The sequence below is a fragment of the Etheostoma spectabile genome, chromosome 22 (genome assembly GCF_008692095.1).
Source record: "Etheostoma spectabile isolate EspeVRDwgs_2016 chromosome 22, UIUC_Espe_1.0, whole genome shotgun sequence".
NCBI classification, from domain to species: Eukaryota; Metazoa; Chordata; class Actinopteri; order Perciformes; family Percidae; genus Etheostoma; species Etheostoma spectabile.
The window spans coordinates 8,474,913-8,495,645 of NC_045754.1; the positions used below are offsets into that span (position 1 = coordinate 8,474,913).

General features: G+C 39.4%; 1 long non-coding RNA gene across 2 annotated transcripts in view; it reads right to left on the bottom strand.

Moving 5' to 3' along the window:
* The window catches only part of LOC116671928 (uncharacterized), a 65,335-nt gene extending 47,284 nt beyond the window's left edge, over positions 1-18,051 (bottom strand). Inside the window, exons 1-2 of one of the 2 annotated variants that reach the window (XR_004327411.1) lie at positions 17,708-18,051; positions 15,223-15,337 (exon numbers count right to left, since the gene is read on the bottom strand). This is a non-coding gene — a long non-coding RNA (uncharacterized LOC116671928). The remainder of the gene's footprint in view (positions 1-15,222; positions 15,338-17,707) is intronic. The other variant, XR_004327410.1, reaches the window with a different exon arrangement.
* Between the last annotated feature and the right edge of the window lie 2,682 nt (positions 18,052-20,733).

Below are 20,733 nucleotides of genomic sequence, written 5' to 3' on the forward strand. Positions count from 1 at the left end.
AATGTTAAAAAACCTCATAAAGTGAAGTTTTCATGACATGGGACTTTTAAATGTTTACTGCATGCACACAGTCCTTGGATGAGCTATGTCGAGAAATCTTTTTATTTTTATTTTTTACTACACTTGTGAGGTCCAATTCATGACTTAAAAGTCCAATATCTAGGAATTTCTCCCATCTAGCGTTCAGATGATCTCTTGCAATCAACTCTCTTGCACTTCGCAGTTCAAAATATGTATTACAGCTATGGTAGCCTTCACGCTTCAGAAAGCCGGTCTCTTGCTCTTTTCAATATCCTTTTTCTTTTTCTGGGCGAAGAAGAAGTCTCCTGTTCCTGAAATTTGGATTTTGAATACCTGTGGTCCGCCATGTTTCCTTCTTCAAACTTGTCGGGGCCGGTAAGCGACGATACCCATTAGCAGCATTAGCAGCACTAGTGAGTTTATCATGTTACAGCGAAAATGCAAAAGGCGGAGCACAATGTCCTGTTTGTCCCTTACGGACTAGCGTATTTAAATATGGCGCATGAATATTGAGCATCTACCCCACTTCCTGCAAATGCAAATGTTAAATTTCAAGCCAAAAGAAATGCTTGTAATTGATGGTGGTGGTAAATATTTATGAAAAAAAAACAAGTTTGTGAACGGGCAACACCTTTTGGGCATTTTCAGCCTCTACAGGACAGCTCTGCAGGAGAGAGAGAGGGGGAATGACATGAGGCAAAGGGCGGCAGGTTGGAGCCCAACCCGGGCCCGCTGCGTTCGAGGAGCAAACCTTTGTACAGGGACGGCCGCTCTACTAACTGAGCTACCTGGCCACCCAACACAAACTTAGATAATAAACAACTAAACAAATTACACACTGGGCCTTTAAAAGAAGAACACACAGCAATACCACCAAAAAACTAGAAAATGTAGATGGATAGACAAGGAAATTTAAGGCATCCAGTAGCAATACAACCATAACACAACAAACTCATATACACACATATATCACAGATACATATGAATATACATAAAAATCACTCTCAGAAATGCAATGACCATGATAAGGTAAGGTACTGAGGTAGAGTGTGTGCAAAAGTGAACAGTGCAGGGATTGAACAGTGCAGTAGATCATAATTAAATATTAACTGTGACTATAAAATACAAACATAATAAATACCTCAATCATCTTCCGATGCTTTGTTAGCATCTTTCCTTATCCTTTTACTTCAGTTTCACTATGTGTTAGTATCAGAAGCAAATATGTCTGGCTTTAAAAGAAAATCTACATTCCAGTGTAGTGTGCATTCTCTAAGCACAGGTGTCACATTGGTATACCACTTCAAAACATCTCTAAAAAAAAAAGAAGAAAAAAAAAAGAAATCTTGTTTCGATGTGGGAAACGGCTTATTTAGAAAACCTTGCCACCTCTCATAGTTGAGATTATATCTCGTGAAGGCTTGGACACAAAAAGAGGCAATGCTTTTACCCCCCCTATTTTCCAGAGAACACAATGGTCTGATCTCCCATCCTCTTAACAAGAGTGAGCTGAGGCTCTGAGTGCAATATCAAACCGGCAGCTCGTCCTTCCAGCTCATGTTGCCATGGCAATAATGGTAGAATCCATAGTCTCCCGTTTTCTATGTTGGTAATTCGGTTATTTTAGCGTGAGAGACAGACCTTGTCAGTGATACAGCCGAGCTGCAGAGAGACCACAATGAAACAGGGAATTAAATTCTAATGATAAATGTGTTCCCTCACTGCATTCAGCGTGATTGAAAGATACAGAGAGACTGAGGAAGTGGAAATGGAGGGGCTTAGAAATAACACAATTCAAACTCCATGAATCTTCTCATTATTTAAGCACATTCTACATTCATCGCAAGCAATACAACTCACACCTTTTTACTTCAAACATGTACAGTAGCTATTGAGATCCACTGAGAGAATTGAAAAACATGAAGAAAATACTTAAATTACTTTCTTTATTGTAAACAAAATCATTCATCATGTTGGAAGTCCATTGGGTTGTTCTACATATGTATACTTTTCTTGAGCCAAAACCATCAAAAAAAAAAAAAAACTTAAACATGCACCACGAGTTCCTGCATGGTTATAGCGCAATTTCATTGTCTCAAATTGTAGGCATCGCTGCCTCCCCCTGAACACACCATGGATAAGCCCGGTCCCCACACAGGGGTCGTAAACGTCAACAAACACTAGGGGAACAGGATCGGCACCTAAACACAACAAACCACGTTCCAGCCAATCACCAACAAGACGGTTGTGGGATGGGGTGGGTGTTCGTGACAGGTACTCCGTCAGTCATGACAGTTACGGAAACATGGAGGGAGGGGCGAGCTTGCTCTGTTTTGTTTCAAATGTACTTAGAACGTCAACAGAAGTGACCATGCAGGAACTCATAGTGCACCTTTAACAGGACAAAGTTCACTATTTACTATGTTATGATCTGAAGAGTCTCTTTTTTTTTTCTTTTTCTTTTTTTTTTTTAAATCAAACTCAAATATCCTGTACATTTGCACATAATCACATTTTAGTCCAATTATAGCAAATTAGCTACCTGCATTTAATTACAGTATCGTAATGAGTGCTATCATTATAGACGACACCACAAACGCATGCAGAATGCTCCATCTAATAAGATCTCATTCAATTTCCGATGTTTATTTGTGTGTTTACATATTATAATAAGGTGATCACATACACCGTTCCAAATGTGTAAGTAATGCAGTTAATTTGAATCACTGTGCTTTTCTAGTCTAATCATGTTGTTTCATGATTTATTGTTGTATAACGTTCTGTTTTAAGCAATAATTGTGTTAACAATCCTAAATTAATTTGCAATTATGCAGAAAACAAAACCCAGGAAATGCAAAGACACATTAAATAAATAAATAAATAAATGTTAAACAATAAATGATTCAAAACAGAACAAATACTTGGAAATGTGGTTTTCACATCCAGTCCTTCTAAATATGAAAAGAATTCATACGCAATAAAGAAATTATATGAATTATTACAATATTAAGTCTATCTTAGCGGCAGATTAGTTGTCATAGTTTCAAAATGTATGTAAACATTAAGTGTCACTGGACTAAGTCATTTCGAACTATAATTAGACAGTGAAATGAAAAATACATTTGTAAATTGCATAGGTCACATTACAGAGGGAAAAAAACACTCCAACTGTGAGTTTAATGTGTAATATTCCATTTAATAATTAGGAGAGCACTCAGAGAACGCAGAACACTACCAAGGCTATTGTCCAGTCTTCTACGATATGCAAATACTGTATGCAACCCCAAACACTGAATATGTTGCCAGCAAGTTTCATGAAAATTGTACGACGGACTAGTAGTTTTTCCTTAATCCTGCTGACAAACCCACCAACCAAGAGACAAACCGAGCCGAAAACATAACCTCCGTTGCAGAGGTAATCAACGTTTCTGGCTGTGCATTTATGCTTAGTTTGTAGTTGATGGAGTGATATTCAATCACCCACAAGAGCCCAGCAATGTTAACAGGCAAACTGTATGTTGTCCTGGGCAACATGTCATATGGGATGCAGAGCCCCAGCGGAGCACCATACGGTATGCTCAGAAAACAAGGAATGCTCATGAATGATGAATCAGCACATGCAAAAGTTCAATTTAAAATACATCCAGCAGCATGGGAGCTCAACCGTTACAGTATGTCTTTCTTGCTGTGCATGTGTAGACACACTCTCCGAGTGAAGTGCAGCTCTGTGACCATTGTATGGTTGGTCTGAACAATAGCAAGAAAGGACAGCGTATTGTTGTACTTAGCATCAAGTCTTTGTCAGGAGCAGCAAAGGAAGTATGTTTATTCTTGATTTATTTAATTATCACACTGTAGAAATGTGCCATTAACAGTAAAAGTAATGCATTGCAAATGTTATTAAAGTAAAAATACATAAGTATCATAAACAAAATATACTTAGTATCAAAGTATCAAAAGTGAAAGTAGTCATAATGACCAGCTTGCAGCACATTATCTTGCTTATTACTTACTACTTACTAAATATTAGAAAATTATTTTCTTGATTTAAATATGGTCTTCTAGAGTCTATGATCAGAACTGCATCCATAGCAACAGCCTGTTATTCATAGCAGTGGCCTGCTATTTAGAAATAACAGGCTGTAAAATGCCATAAATGACCAATCAGAATAGAGTATTTATCAAAACCATGTAATAAAAAATAACTGTCTCAGAACATTTGAACTATTTGGTTAAAACCAACCGTTAACTATAACGGTTGGTTGGTTGCTTTGATCTATAACACTGCATCATATTCATCATTTGTTATACGAGCAATCTTGGTAACTTCACGAGTCATACAAATGTATTGGAGGAAAGTAAGTAGTAAGTAAGTACCTCAAATGTGTACTTGTGTACGGTACTTAAGTAAATGGACTAAGGTACTTTCCACCATTAAGTTGCTGGTCCTCAATTACTTTGGTTCATAGGGATCAGTCATTAAATTGCACATTTGAACATACACTGTGTATGTAAGGCAAAGGTAAATAAAGTAACCAATCTAAAATGTGATACCAATAAATTCTTCATATTTTTATATTCTTAATTAATAAAAATCAGTTTCTAAGCCAACAACCATCTCTGCACAGCTCTTGCCAATGATGAGGCCTATTAATCTCCTTTCCAAAAACCTTCCAGATGATTCAAATATGAACTCTTCCAGTCAATATTCAGACATTTTGCTGTTAAATCTGGCCGTACATGTAAAGTACCATGGCTGGCAGCCAGATGGGCATCTCATATCCTTAAAATGAATTATAATAAATCAAGAAATGACAGATATGGACTTGGATGTTATCATTAAGGAAAACTGCAACAAATTCTGAAAAGTAATTCCATTAAAGTGTAAGAGCCCTTGAAAAAGCCTGTCATAATACTCCATAACTAAAATGATATTGATCAAAAGCTATGAATAAATGATTTCATTATGACCTGGGTCTTCAGAGACTGCACTTTCACAAAGGCCAGTGAAGAGGCTTGAAGATCAAGAACACTACTGCGATTCTGGCCCCCTGCTGCACAGTGAAGGCAGTCTCCTGCTCCCTGGGTGCACTTAAATCATCCGGCCTGATAAAGACAGCACTGGATAAAGCCTTATTGGAATTTTAAAACCGCAAGCTCCACAACCATAAACAAGAAGTATTCTACTTTCAGAGGTGGCAGTGTAGACAAAACATGAGCTTTTACTCTAGGGTCTACCACCAACTGGACGGCAGTCGTTTTTCTCCCCAATTATGCTCAACCCTCGCTCCCAGTTGGGAACGGGGATGAGCATTTCACTCCTTGAAGCTTTACAATACTCCACTTGCACACATAATCACAACCTTTTTACTTCAAAAGTTGGGTGCTAGCATGTAGAATACAGCCTCACAGAAAACTGCTCCACTTTTGAAACAAGGTGTAATGTTGTGATAGCAATGAGAAAGCGAACAAAGATACAGCCAACGGGACAATCTCCATACGCAGACGCCACCTTGAATGCATGGGATTAATGAGAAATAAATAAAGTCAGTGTTTTGCTTGCAACCTCACCCCAAGGGACGTTATCAGTGTGACAGGCCTGGCTTCATGTCGCTCTGAAATGTCAGACACGTAGAAACTAGTGCTGTGGTCAATCCCTAATGATTCGAGACACCAATCAGGCTTGCTCAGTATCAGCCAACTTCATATTCTTCCTCTGGACCCACACAATGGGCAAAGAGAGCGGATCGCTGCTAGCAGAGGATAAAAAGGAGGGAGTGCTGGAGTATCAGAGCCGACATGAGATATCTAGAAAATTGCTACCATCTCGCAGACACTCGGAGCATGGAGGTGCAGGTGCAAAGACTAGCGCTGTCATACATTTATAGTCTGCCTCTTCTGAGACATGAAAGACTTTTACAGCCACATCTATGTGGTTTGAATGTATAAACAGGCAGCATGATGTAGGACTGCTAACTTTGCCAGTGTATTGTGCGTCTGCGATAACGCGCCATCGTCAGTATTATAAGAGCCATTCTAAATAACGTAAAACTAGGTAATGAAACATGGGTTTCCGAGAGCTTTAATCATTCCATTTTGTCAACATTGAGGTGCATCCTGCCTCTCTTTCTCCTGCTGGCTCCATGACTCGTATCTAATTCAGGCTTATTGGAGGATGTGCTCTCGGTTGCTATTTCTGACACACTCAGCAGAGAAACCGCGACTTGCCTCTCTGGTTGAGAACTAGCTGGATGAAATTATGTCAGTGTCTTCAAAGAGGAGAAATGACCAAATTGGACTCTTAAATCTTAAAGCGCTCAGTTGACATGTTCTTCACTCACAGGATGTGTGGAGTGGGGAGAGTGGTTTGAAACGTGAAGGCCTGTGTCAAACAGGGTGGCAGGATGACCTAGAGATGAAAGGCACAATCAGTAAGCCAAAAAAAGGGCGCACTAGCAACAAAATCTATGATTGGTACCTGCCTGAGATCCTAAATGTTTTACAGGTCTTTTATTACAGGGAGTAGAGTGTTTCCCACTGGTTGAGACTTTACTTGTGGTGGTGGGTGGCGTGGGATGTGATGACGTTACAATGAAATAATGTTACACTACGGGCCCGGAGAGAATGTTAACTGAAGGCTTGGTTAGCAATGTTCAGCTCAGGTTAACTCCCAAATATAGATCAGCTCAAGCAGAACACCAGACTGTGTAAATGATGTACGGTGTGGCTGCGGTGTTTCTACGGTTTACCAGGACAGTTTAATCCCACGGGAAGCCACAACACAACAAGCAGCATGCTACTACTAGGTGCTACTAGCGTAGGCCTGGCTCTGAGCCTGAAGTGGACTAACACTGCAGCGTGCAGCATTACAAAGGGGGAGGGCTGTAGGCCGCTGGTCCGTCTGTGTGATACAAAATCAAAGTGTTGATTGGAAAAAATATTTTTTCAGATTTTATCTGCCTAAGCGGTATCAATCTTCCTGGGCGGGGCGCCCATCTATAACCTATGTATGGGAATACTGGAGTAACATTAGTTGTTAATGGTATTAAAGGGGTACTCAGCAATTTAGTATCACACTTCCATAAATTTGGGGAACTGACAAGAGGGAGATTAAAAGAACGTTTAAAATGCATGCAGTGGCCGAGATATCCTGACTCTCATTCCCTAGTTTGGTTCAAGCTCTAAAGGGCTGGATACAAATAATAAAGCAATTTGGCCAGGTGATTGGTTAAAAGGTGTAGTTTTACAGAAGTGGGGAAATACGCTGATCTGCATTCTTGCCGAGAGTTAGGTGAGAAGATTGATACAACTCTCACATCTGTATGTGGAATATGAAACTACAGCTAGCAATCGGTTAGCTTAGCACAGAGACTGAAAGCAGGGGGAACCGGCTAGCCTGAAAACTGCCTTTCATCACCTCTGAAGTTCACCAATTAACACATCATGCTTTGTTTGTTTCATCCATTCAAAAACCAAAGTACCATACTATTTATTAGGTTGGGCGCAGTCACCTCCTTGAATCTCCGCTGCTTGGCAACAAGACTCCGGAAAGGGACTCCACCCGGCCAAAAACGTTTTCTTCAATCCCCTCATCTTTCAAATGCCATTGCTACAGTTCACAACCCAGGCTTTATGTCAAGAAAATGGATTACAGGAGACGTTCCTCCCAGTCATGAGTAAATTAATCTTCCTGTGTAAAATCAATGTAATTAACGTTTTTTATGTGTAAGTGTAAGTGTATAAAACAGGCTTGTGTTTTCAATTGTTGATTAAAAAAACAGATTGTTTTTTACCTTAAAGTCAATTCTTCAATCACTGTATTATTTTGATAATCTTTAGATTTGTGTTTGAACGGCACCTTTAAAGAACAGAGACTGAGATCCACCTTGCTGAAGAATTCCAATTTCCTGCCAGGGCATCTGTTCCGTAGTTGACCCTGATCTCGGAAGACAAAATGTCTGACTTTCTCTGCAACAAGGAGTTGATCTGACAAGGCACATTCAGCTCAATTGACTCAGCTGTTTTAAATATCTCAGGAATCCTACAGCTTTAACAGGACATTTATCTGTACTGATGTTGTGATGCTACATGTGTCAGATTGACATTCAGATATTCCTACATTTCCCCTTTATTATTTGAGACAACGTCCCATCTGGTTTCAAGCTAACCACTCGGGAGAAATATATATATTTAGATAAAGCGAGCAATGTCTGAAGCTTTGAACATACGATATAAATAAGCAGGATATTTTTGGAAGCCTTCTTCCTCACATCATCCTTTCAGGTGCCCTCAAACAAGAATTACCTGTGAAAGTCAAAGGTACTCTTTGACAGGAGTACAAGGTGCAATGTTCAATGTGAAAGACGGCAAATGTCAGACGTTTGTTTGTGAGAAGAGTAGCAGAACATGAGTGCTGTTTTGCTGCTTTTTCGCTGCAGTATTTTTGGGCTGGTACTGAGGGAGCACCGTGGTGCTTTTGGGATCAAATGAAGCCCCTTTTTAACGTGCATCGTCAATCCCGTATTAGTGACACTTTGTGATCACACACACCTGAGATGCAAAGCACAACTTTTTTTTCCCTCAAGTATTCTACACAAAGAGCCAATTCAAGTGTTTATCCCCAAGAAAAACACAAAAGTTTGAATAGTGTTGGTTGTCTGAAATAAATGCATAATGCATAAGTCTCTACCACAACAGTGCTGCTATTTTTTATCTTACACATCTTTACACATCTTATCTGGTCCTTAAAGCTGTAATTTTGTATTAAGTATCACATATTGTCCGACACTAAGGTCTTTTTATTGGCTTTAAGTAATTGGGGGGTCTCTGTAACATTATGTAAAGGTTAAATACAGACATGTTTGTTTACATAGCATCAATTAAAGGCTGAGAATAAGATTGCACGACTTCTCTCCGTTACAGTGATCTCACTAATCACTGATCATCCCGGATCAAAGAACAAGACAGACTGTTAAACTGCCCTTGAGGCTTATAACGTTTCCCTTCTGGAAAATATATAAATGTATGCATGAACACACAAGAAACCAACAGAGATCACAGATTTCATCTGCCTAAGGTGTGTGTATCAAATTTTGCCTCCGTACTGTAGGTCTATTAGCAGACAAACACATGGGGAAATCTTCCTCTCGCAGTATGCAAGCCTGGAAATAGCTGACATGTCAAGCACTGTGTTTGTTATGAATGTGACACACTGCAATAATCATGGGAAGGTAAATACTTTCCAAGTGCAGAAAGAAATGACTGTAAATAGCTGTTGTTTTTCTTTTCCAGCTCCCTCGAAACTTACTTATTATTTCCATTGCTGCCTGAATGCTGTCGCCATCATGTCCTCAGGCATTGAAACCAAAAGTTGTGCCTCTAATGTGCACTACAGTTGACCAGTCGGCCGCAAGATTGTTAAACTCACTTTCTGGCCAAACGAGACTTCTGCTTTGCTCTAATCTGCCTGGCCCTTGTGTGTGCTCCTTGGCCTCGAGAACTGGGTATGTTATCATTTCCCCTCAGCCCGCTGACTAGCTCTGCCGTCGAATTGGAGCAGGATCCCTGAGCCCTACGGCGCTCCAAGAAATGCCACTAATTAGCACGAGGAGGCTTGGTAGCAGGGATCAATGTTCTTAGCTGTAAGTCAGAGGAACCGGCTGCCCCAGCATGACTGGCCGGCTGCTACCCTGCATGCACCAAAGCCCTGCTGACACCAGCCCTGATGAGACTGTCTGTGTGACTCTGGACCTACAAGTGTAGACCGTAGTTAGTTACCGTTATCTCTGTCAAACCAGCACCTGAGCCACTGATTCTGTAAACCAGTGTACAAATACTACAGCAGATTTCATATATTGCCTTCTTTACTCTCCAGTGTCACTATTAGACCCAGAACATTTTCTGGCACGTTTCCTATGGATGTGCTACGATGACTAGTCTATATCCACAACCTTCCACTTCCGGGATTGCTCTGTTGCTAGTGGAAATTCCGCCCTATGTCTCTTTTTTTTTTTGGCCAGATATCCGGTAAATCCAGACAGCTAGCTAGACTTTCTGTCCGATCTGAGCTTTCTGTTGCACGACTAAAACTACTTTTGAAACCAGTTCCTTCCTGAGGCTATTTTGCAGCGGCACCAGGGTTCTGTATGCCAATAAACCAGAGCACATTCAACTCCCATCCAGAAGGCTGTGTGGACTAGACAGACCCTACTCTGCAATGCTGTAGAGAAAAGTCTGGCAATGCGAGACTATACGATGACTAATCTGTACTTATTTCTTTTTGAGGATGAGACTGCCTGTGCTCTTCTCAGTGCAACACACACACACACACACATACACATACATATACATATACATATATATATACAACATATCTATATATACACCACACACACACAACACACCCAAACACTACATTATAAACATATATAATATATATATATATACCACACAAACACATATATATACATATACACATATATATATACACAAACACACCACCACACACACACACACACACATATTATATATAATACACACACACACTACATACTATACATATATATCTATATATATATATATATATATACACACATATATATATATATATATTATATATCTCCAACACAGCTGGTTTTATTATGGAAGTGTACTTAAGCCGTCACACTGTCACTTGCTGCGGCCCACACCACTAGTTGTGTTCATAAAGCATTTCAAAAGCATCCCCTCCACCCCAGCATCCATCTATAGGCTTTGGGACTACCTTCCACTACAGGGGAGTTATTAAAGTCCCTACCCACTCCCTGCTGTCCTGAGCTTGGTGTTTTCTTGTGGGGAGTAAGTCTAGATTCAAAAATATTAACACCGTACAATAAATACTCTATGGTCAGACAGAAAGCAACGACGTGGCGCATAAGCATGTTTCAACCTAAGTCAAATACTTTGTGCCTGTCCTAGAGAGACAAGGCCTAACAGCGATAACTGACAATTACATCAAGTACTGGTATTGACCATTTCAGCAAATGTTTATACAGTCAGATTTGGCAGAAAAAGCTCTGCTGTTTGAGGGAGCTCTTAAAAAAATCCTAGAATTCTGCTGATAGCGTTAACCTCCACCTCCTCCCCTCCTTGAAAACATACCTAAAAATAAAAAGCTTCATTGACTTAACAATACATATACCATAGGAGGAGGAGGTTGGGGTGGTGGAGAAAGCTGTGACAGTGGAACAATGTTGGCATGGGTGTAACAATCAGTTTACAGTATACAGATATAATGTCGGCACTGTAAACCGACTTGAATGATTGGAATGTTGATAATTTAACATTTTGGTCAGAATGTAGGCTAGTTGGAGAGAAAAAATAACAACACTTTACTTTTATAAGATACACAAAACTGCAATTACGGGACCTAAGAAGCCGCTTGGTTTAAGTTAAAAAGAGTAAGTAAGGAAGCAAAAGAGAAAGAAATGTCAGAGAAAATATGAAAAAACAATTGTTTTTTCCCCCTATGTCCTAATTGGGTTAATGGTCCTCTTTGACATGCTGCAGTAAGAAACTAAAAAACATGCTTCACATTAGCTTAACATTCCAGCATCATGCTTGTCCTCGTGCTTGTTTGTGATGTTATCCTCAATAATCAATAACGCATTAAATATGAAAACGTCAACAGTTAATTTCTACTAACAGTTTCACATAGCATGTGAAAGCCTTTATATAAAGACACCTTGGAATATGATACAGATTTTCCTTATAGGTGCATCATTTGCTGTCCAGAGTATTTTTCTCAAAACAAACATCCGGCTGTGAACACAGTTTGAAACCATAAGCAAAGATTTGTCACAGCTCAATGTAGAAATAAAAAACAGCCACATGCATAAGGGCCAATTTCAGAATACATTAAGGATTTTTGAGTGCCTCTCAAAAAACAGATTGTGATTTCACCGTGTAACTCTGCTGAATCATCGAGCAGTTCAAGCGGCTAACATAAGTGGGTGGATGTACGCTCCATAAGTGGACTCTCACATAGAAATGAGTGAGCAAGAGAGCGAAGCTTTAAACAGTGTGGAGCAATAATTTCTCTGTCAGGTCACCTTTGTCCACAACGTTTGTTTAACTGTGTAACATGTTGTGTTTTAACATTTCATTGCTGCGTTGGTCAGAGTTGTTACTCATCACAGCTCATTAAGAGAATTAAATTAAGAGTAGATAACAGATCTGAATACACTGAATCCGGTGCCAGAATAGTTGCTTTCTGGCCACATACACATGAATATATGATAAATATAATATATGTCTTATTATTAGCTATTATAACTTGTATTTAGCTATTACAACTTGTATCGCATGCAAGGATGGAAAGAGAATTAGAATAGAATTAGAACTAGAATATCTTACTCAGGTAAAAGTATTGTAACTTTAAAGACATTTTACTCAAGTAGAAGAAAAAGTACTTGTGTACACTCAGATAAAGTAGGTCAATTAAAATGTACCATTATGAAGCACCTTGGTAGCTAAGCCGTTAAAGTTAATGCGGTATAACTGCAACGCCTCAGGTTCCATTCTGGCCTGGGACCTTTGTTGCTGGTCACAAAAAGGACCCAACAATACAGAAAAGAGCTATGGACACCACAGCAGATGCTACAAGCACAGTGTTTACATGCTGCGTAACACACACACATGCACACACACACACACACACACACACACACACTACATTTCTAGACAACCCAGAGGTTGTTGACATCCTCCTCTGTACGATGAGTTGCAACAATCAATCAAACCTCACTAAAAGGTACAAGTTACTAAGTGCCTCCGCCGAAGGATACACCATGTGCATATTATCTTAGCTAGACCCAGCATGCATCTCTTGTTCATGCTATACTGTGGGCATGTTTGATTTGGGTCACTTGCAGGTGGTGCAATAAATCAGTGATCAAGGCAGGTGCAACCCTTTTTTACCTTTGCTGAGATACAAAAATGCTAACCCCCAACCATGATTCGTAATTATGTCATACTCAATTTTATTGTTGTGCATTTAATTTCAGAAACTGCTGCGCCTGGCCCAGGTGCAACCCCATCACTCGCACCCCGCTTATCCCCTGACACTATATGCACAAAACTACATTATTCATAAACATCCCATGAAATAGTTAGTCTAGTTTAGTGTATTTGATATGGACATCACAGTAGTGTTAGAATTGTAACATCCATTTACGTATGGACAAGGACCAGGTGCCTTGTGTGTGTGTAGTGTTTGTAGGGAAATGCTAACTTACAACACCTATCCACAAGAGGCTTTTATTCAGAGTAATTAAGGGAAAGATAATTAGCACATAGTCGCAAAACACTGCAAAACAGGATAAGGCAACCAAATGTGCCAGTTGACAACACAAACAAACCCACTAAAGACTCATATCCAAATGGGTTGAAAATGTCACAGCTATTTGTATTCCTTAAACCAGCTGTCCTAGATTTATATCCAGCAGGAGTTAAGAAATGAAAAATATAAAAAAGTTTGGCTAGCAGTTGAAACAATGTAGAAAGCGTCCTCAATTGTGGTAAAAAGCCATGTTAGTTGACATTTCCCATCCATTGATTCCCATCATTGGTTCAACCTTTCGGAGAGCTTTGGTCTGACCTACACTGGCTCCACAGGGAGGCGCAACGGCACAGAGCCTCGCACAAAGCGGCCTCCTATCGATCAGCCCTCACCTAAAAATAAAGCTCAGGTCTTACAATGACAGAGGAGAAAGTAAAAAGGCCTTGTCTGCCAATCAATGGCGACCTACAATTTTATGTCCTGAATCAATAAATCATGCTTTTCTCCCATGATCTAATGATCTCTTGAAAGTCTGTCTCTGACACTGTTGAGGAGTGTGGGGACAAATTTCAGAAGGAAAATTTGTTTCATTTTTTTCTTGTAGTTTTGTTGTATTTAGGAGAAAACTGCTTGACTTTGCAGTTAAGCCAAATATAAATTGGTTTAGGGATGTGTTAAGTCTTTTTCTGGGCTTTATAACAAATTTTTAAGCAGATGTGACCTTTCCAGGCAAAGTAAAATTTAATGGGCACCAAGTCAGATTTACAGTTTTGAGGTGTTAAGTGTCTACTGGTCATTCTATCTTTATCTGCTCTTCTATAACTCACTTTTTACATTCCCTCTCACTTTCCATTATTCCAAATTTCTCCCCATCTTTCTCTATCTCTTACTCTCACCCTGCACCTCGCAGCTGGAGCCCAACTTGCTCAAGGCTATGCGCTATCCCCCCATATTTCTCTCTGGTGAATATTTCATCTCGCCTTTCAAGTATCATTTTCATACTGAAAGAGGGCCTGTGTCCCGCAGTGGTTTTACCCGCACTCTTTACAGTGAAACATCTCTGTTTCAGACAGGGTGACAATCTGTTTGCACATTTCAGAAGAGCTTTTGATCAGAGAATGCAGATCAGGATTATGAATTTCTATCAACTGGGGGCTCATGAAAAAGGCATGAAGCCAAACTGTGGTCATCTGGCATAGAGCCACAGATGACAGGCTTACATTTAAATGCTGTTCATATTTACTGTGGCCTTTGTGGCCCTACAGATAGACTACTATGGAAAAACTCATTATTTCTTTCTCTGTTTCCTTCTCTTTCAATCTCCCTCCCTTCCTGTTTCTCTCTGCACCATTGCCCAGAGTGACAGTGATTTAAGCTGTCAGACATTTTCAAGGCCCAAAATTCTCGACTTAGTGACTCACATTTAGGATCAGCCGATCCCACTTGTTTGCATTTGACCAATTTATATCCCCAGTCGGCGTTTCCTGAATGCATGATGGTAATAGCCCAATCCAGTTTTTTTGCAGATAGCGAGAAATGAAAAAAGAGATTGAGAAATGTGCTAACGTCAGTGATTACGGAATAATGGGTAAAGGGAAAGGAAGGGGACAAAATCTCAAGAACAATCTATACTGTATTCATAGAGTTATATTTAAATCAATATTTGTGTTTATTCTCAAATGTTTTATTCATCGGGCACATTCTTTACGGAAGAGTGAATAAGCAATAACTTGCATTTGCAAAGCTTCGGCCTGTGCATTAAATCAGTTTGACAATATTCTGTGCACATGTGTTTGTGTGAGTGCATGTTCACGTTCATGCCACCATGAATATATGCTAGGATTGGCGTGGGCCAGTAATGTGAAAGAGTAAAGCTCACATACCTCCAGTTTTTGATCAGTCATAAGTGCTCATGGAGATCACATGAGGCTTTCCAGAACGTTAGCATACATTAGGACTACCCATCAAACTGCAAATGACACCTCCCTGGTATGACCTCTGAAGGGAAAGAGACATAAAGCAAAAGGGACAAAAGGAGAGGAAAGGAGAGTAGAAGAGTCAGAAACCGAGACAGCAGCAGTGACAGCAGCACAAGCAGAGACATTAATAAGATTTGGGTAAAAAAAGAAAATGAGTTGAGCAATGAATTATTTAGATTCCCACCCCTTCAAGAACTGATAAATCACCCATTCAGCGTTCTGTGCTGTGGCTAGCCAAGACACCAGATCTGGGTTGGAATTCAGTGGAGACCAAATCTGGGTTAGCGAGTGATTTAAAAAGGCTGAAACCACTGGAAATGGGACTTTGATAGAATCACATGTTCAGCAACTCCTGCAAGGAAACAGAAATACACACTATGTCTTGCAATAAACTGAGATGGTCCATAAATGTGTCTTTTAGGTTAAAGGTCCCATGACATGGTGCTTTTTAGATGCTTTTATATAGAACTTAGTGGTCCCCTAATACTGTATTTGAAGTTTCTTTCCCAAAATTCAGCCTTGGTGCAGAATTACAGCCACTAGAGCCAGTCCCACAGTGAGCCTTCCTTAGGACGTGACACTTCTGAGTCTGTAGGACCTTGACCAACTGCCACTTTGCTCATTTGAAAGCCATGATGTCTCTCCCTTTCTCAAGGGGCGCGCAAAGCAGAGAAAGGGGAGATACCCTCAGATTTCATTTTCTCAAAGGCAGAGCAAAATACCCAGGCCTCGATTTACACCTATTTCATTCTTAGCCACTGGGGGACCATAGGCAGGCTGGGGGAACTCATATTAATCCTAAAAAAAACTCATAAAAAGAAGTTTTCATGCCATGGGACCTTTAATATACTCGGTACAAAAGCATGACACTCTGTGGCTTAAGACTTACTTTCTCATTAATCCTTGCATTTAGTTGACATTGACTGTACATATCCCACAGACCTCACCAACAATTACAAAATCAACCTTACAACCGTTTTTCAAACTGGTCAAACCCTTCCCTTTGCCACAAACTCAGCTGTGATGAAGCTGACAAAATGCATGCCCATAAAGCATTGTTAATACACTAAAAAATATGCTTTTAATGTAATATGGACTAGGCACAAACAAATTAAATCAGTACAATCAACACTGATCACAAATACAGAGCATTTGATTGTATTAAACCACTTTTTAGACTTTAGCTATAGCCTACAATTAGGAAAACTCATGAACATATCCAGGTGATAAAACAATGTTAAATGTCTAATATGTAATAGTGACAGCTAGTGTTTAAAATAGTTACTGCAGTACGAATTCACAATACTGGTGAGATATGTCTCCCCCACCCCTTCCTCCCCAGACTCGAAGCTCACGTTAGTTGCCAGGCTGAGACCGCAACATCCAACAGTAGACGCTTGTCTCACATAGCCGGACATTACTCCACAGCACAGCGGAGTAGCTAACGTTAGATGCTGGTTATATTGACATTCATAAAAGCCCATGCTCACATGGAGCTCTATATCCAACTGACAGACACTTTTTTGGCTTAGAATTACAGTAGGAACCGCTAACAACCCCACAACCTTGCCGTCCTTTTCCACCCGACCCAAATACACTTTACCAACACTTTATTAGCTTAGAATTATGGCAACAATCGCTAAACACAATGCAAACTTACAGTCCTCTCCTTCTGACTTACAGCCCCGCTCTCTTGGCTTGATATAACTCACCGCTGTCAGCTACGGCCGCTGAACAGGCTACACGTTGTAAACAGCCGTGGCCCGCTTGCCTGGTCCTCCGGAAACTTTAGCCGTTAGCAGGGTTAGCATGGCGGCATTAGGACCAGTCAGTATCACTTTACTGATTGTGTTTCAGTTGTTTTTGCAAGTAACCAACTCGGGTACTCTAGCTATACAATTCAATATGAGTAGCTATGTTGAAATGACATAATGCCAGTCCCTAGTAGCAAAATATATTAGCCTAGCGAGAAAATTAGCCAACTCGGCATCCTTTTGGGCTCTAGCTGTGTAGCGTTAGACATATTTTGAGTTCCAAAAAAGAAGACACTCGGCCCAGCCTCGAGACACGCCTTCAGACAGGCTTCTCAGAGGTTAATGAACATGCTTTATGCCTCAATGGTACAAAAATAACTTATGTAATAAAATAAAATATGTAACAACCTGTAACAAAATCTTAACTCTTCTCCTCCTAGCTACTGTCATATAAATGTAACCTCAGTGGTGTAAAAAGTAGAATTTAAGTTTGAAAAAAATGGTGGTGCAACAACATCTTTGGACAGATGCAAATAACCACAACATTTTATAAATTTGACATAATGCGATATGTCACATTTTCCGCACACATTATTATCACAAGGTGATAATGTAACTGGGCACATAGCCTATACCTGTTCTCCTCAGCGTGCTGTTAAACTGCTAAATCCCAGTCAGTTGGGGTAGCGTTAACGATAGTCAAGGACGTTCTGCCGAGCAAATCCACTTTACGGCGTTGTCCTGCTGCTTTTTTTTTTTTTTTTTAATGATCTCTGAAAGATGCTTGAGCTCCTAAATGCCTATTCCTAACCAGAGACCATCCTCTCCAAGTAACACATACAGGACGTAGCTACAATAAGAAGCGTCTTCTCTGACAAGGTATGGCTAGCTAGCAGTTATCCATTTTGACCTGGAGAACCATCACAGGTTTGGCTTATGACAACATTCCGTGGTGGGCACCGATAGGTTTAATATTTTAGTTTTTCTTGAAAAAGACAGACTTTCAAATATGTGCTGTAGAAGATGATCCATATCGTTCATGCTGACCACAGTTACTATCATCTTAAAAAAAAAAAAAGTTCAACAAGTAACAACGACAACACTGGAAACAGCCAATCAGCTTGCAGGCAATCAGCTTTGAGCATGCGCATTGTTGTTTTCCCACACAAGGCAAATGCCACTACGAGCAAAACTAGGCACTCACTTTGAATTGTAAATAATAATAAATAACAGCAGCAACCGAGGATGTTTAATGTCATGCATTTACCAAAAATGATTTTAATTTCCAAACTACTCAGTAGCTTACAACTATAACCAGACTGCTTCCAACAGGTGGCAGTACTTTCCCCATTATTGTCTCCAAAAATACTTAATTACAAGTCTAATTACAAATTTAGCTTTGAAGTACATAAATATTGTCAGCAAATTGTACTTAATGTGTATATGGGTATATTATTGGATTATTCTAATTATGTATGCATTATGTTAAAAGCCTTTTTTAATGTTATACCTGGTACAATTATATATAATATTGTATAATATTGTTGAGTATAATTATAATGTATTTTATAAGCTGATCATGTGTTGTTGTCTTCAGCAACAAGTAACCATATACTACCAAATACATATAGTGGGAAAAAGTGCAATACTGAACAGTATTTGAAAATACTGCAATACTGAACAGTAGTTAAAAATAAGTATAAAGTAGACAAAATTTGAAAATTAGGTAAAGTACAAGTACCTTAAAGTTGTTTTTAAGTTACCTTTAACCAAAGTCTAAGCTAAATGTAAAATATACATGAAGGACAACTCTGATGATGACTGCAGTTCCTATTTTTGGAATAGGCTAAATGTCAATATTTTGATGTCAAGACTTTTATGTACAGCAACAATAAAAATAATGTTACTAGGATTTGCTTTATTTAAATAATAACCATCCTTAATAATTCCTAAAAGTACTGACTACGCACTGTACAGGAGTCATTGTGTCATGCATCCATCATATTTATGTCATGTGAATGGAGGCCTTCAGTCACATTCTATCATGCAGTACATGATAACTGCTGAGGCTGATAAAACCCACAAACAGTGACTCCACACAGACACACAAAGATTACAGCTGATATCTGCTTAAACCTGCTGCTGGCCTTGACACAAATCCAATGTTCTGTAACTGTGAGCGTACACTGAAGTCATCAAGGCACCCGGCGGGGCTGCCAGCCCACGCCTGATGTTCCCTGGACACAGTGTGTGGAACCAAGCTGGACTGCTGATGACAGATGGGCGCTAAGATACCAGAGACCTGTATGGCAGTCAGTTTCCCCCACAGACAGTGTGTGGTGACAGCAATGAGCCTCCTATAAAGCACGGGGGAGGGAAGGGGGAGGAGAAGAAGGAGGGACATGTGAAAAGAATGATGGGTAGGCGATACAGTGCTCGGCAACAGGCTTATGAATCACCTGAGGTATCAGTCACATAAGTCACAGAGAGAAGCTCTGGATGAGAGACACTGCCAGAGGAGAGGCAAGTCATGGCATCCAAATTGGTACCATTTGCAATTTTGACCCTGTTCAACCATCTTTTCATTCTAATTAAATTTGACTCAATGTTGACAAATGTTTCACTGTAAAGCAATCTCTGTCAGGGATTGCACTGCTCAAAACTTCTAATCAAGGATAAAGGTGCCTGAGCTCCTAAGCACCCATAGGGAAATCATACTGGGAGGTGACATTATTGGAAAAATTCTTATGTTGTTTAATATGGGGATGGACAAAATGTCAAAGGTGAGTTTTGTAGCTTTGGGTATTGAATATTGAATATTTTTGGTGTTGATTGTATTTGGTTGGTTGCAGTTTATATTGTTTTAAACATTCTATATATATATAGATATATATAGATATATCTATATATCTATATATACACATTATATATATATAATATATATATATATATATATATATATAAAGTCCAGGTATGCCAGCAACTGACCAAGAAGCAACTTGAGATATGACCAACTTATGATCCTTACCGTTAACCTTGTAAATCTTGGCATTGTCTATATAAGAAGGTATAGCTGATGGATGGATGGATGGATGTTTATTGATATGTTATATTTGCGCTCTTTATATTTGCACTCTCCTACTTTGTACTGCAACTGCTGCACAACAACTTCCCTTAAGATAAATAAAGTTCTCTCTTACCTTATCCAGTTCATGACTGATATATCTGTGGACAATTATAAAACAAAAAACAGAATTAGACACAGTGTCTATACCCCAAATAAACATGCATTTTAAACCACATTTGTAATTTTAGACAGAAACAGACTGCCTGTATTATGTAGTACTTTGAATGGTGCAAACCTCTAGTTTGTAATGAATGATTTAAGAAAACAGTAAGTATACACACAAACCTCCGGATTGTTTTATTTTAGTTTGATAAATTCCTTTTTTTGGTGTGACAGCAGTTCCTTGATTTTTTTTCCTATAATTGAATTATGCAATTGGCTGTAATTTTAAATGTATGTTTCCCTTTTCTTTTTCTCGTACATTGTATCTTGTCTTCTATCTTTGTGTTTCACACATACACGATACCATACAGGACTGCAATTGCCTCGGGTGCGATCTAGTGTCAGGGATATAGTTGCATTGAGCATTGAGGC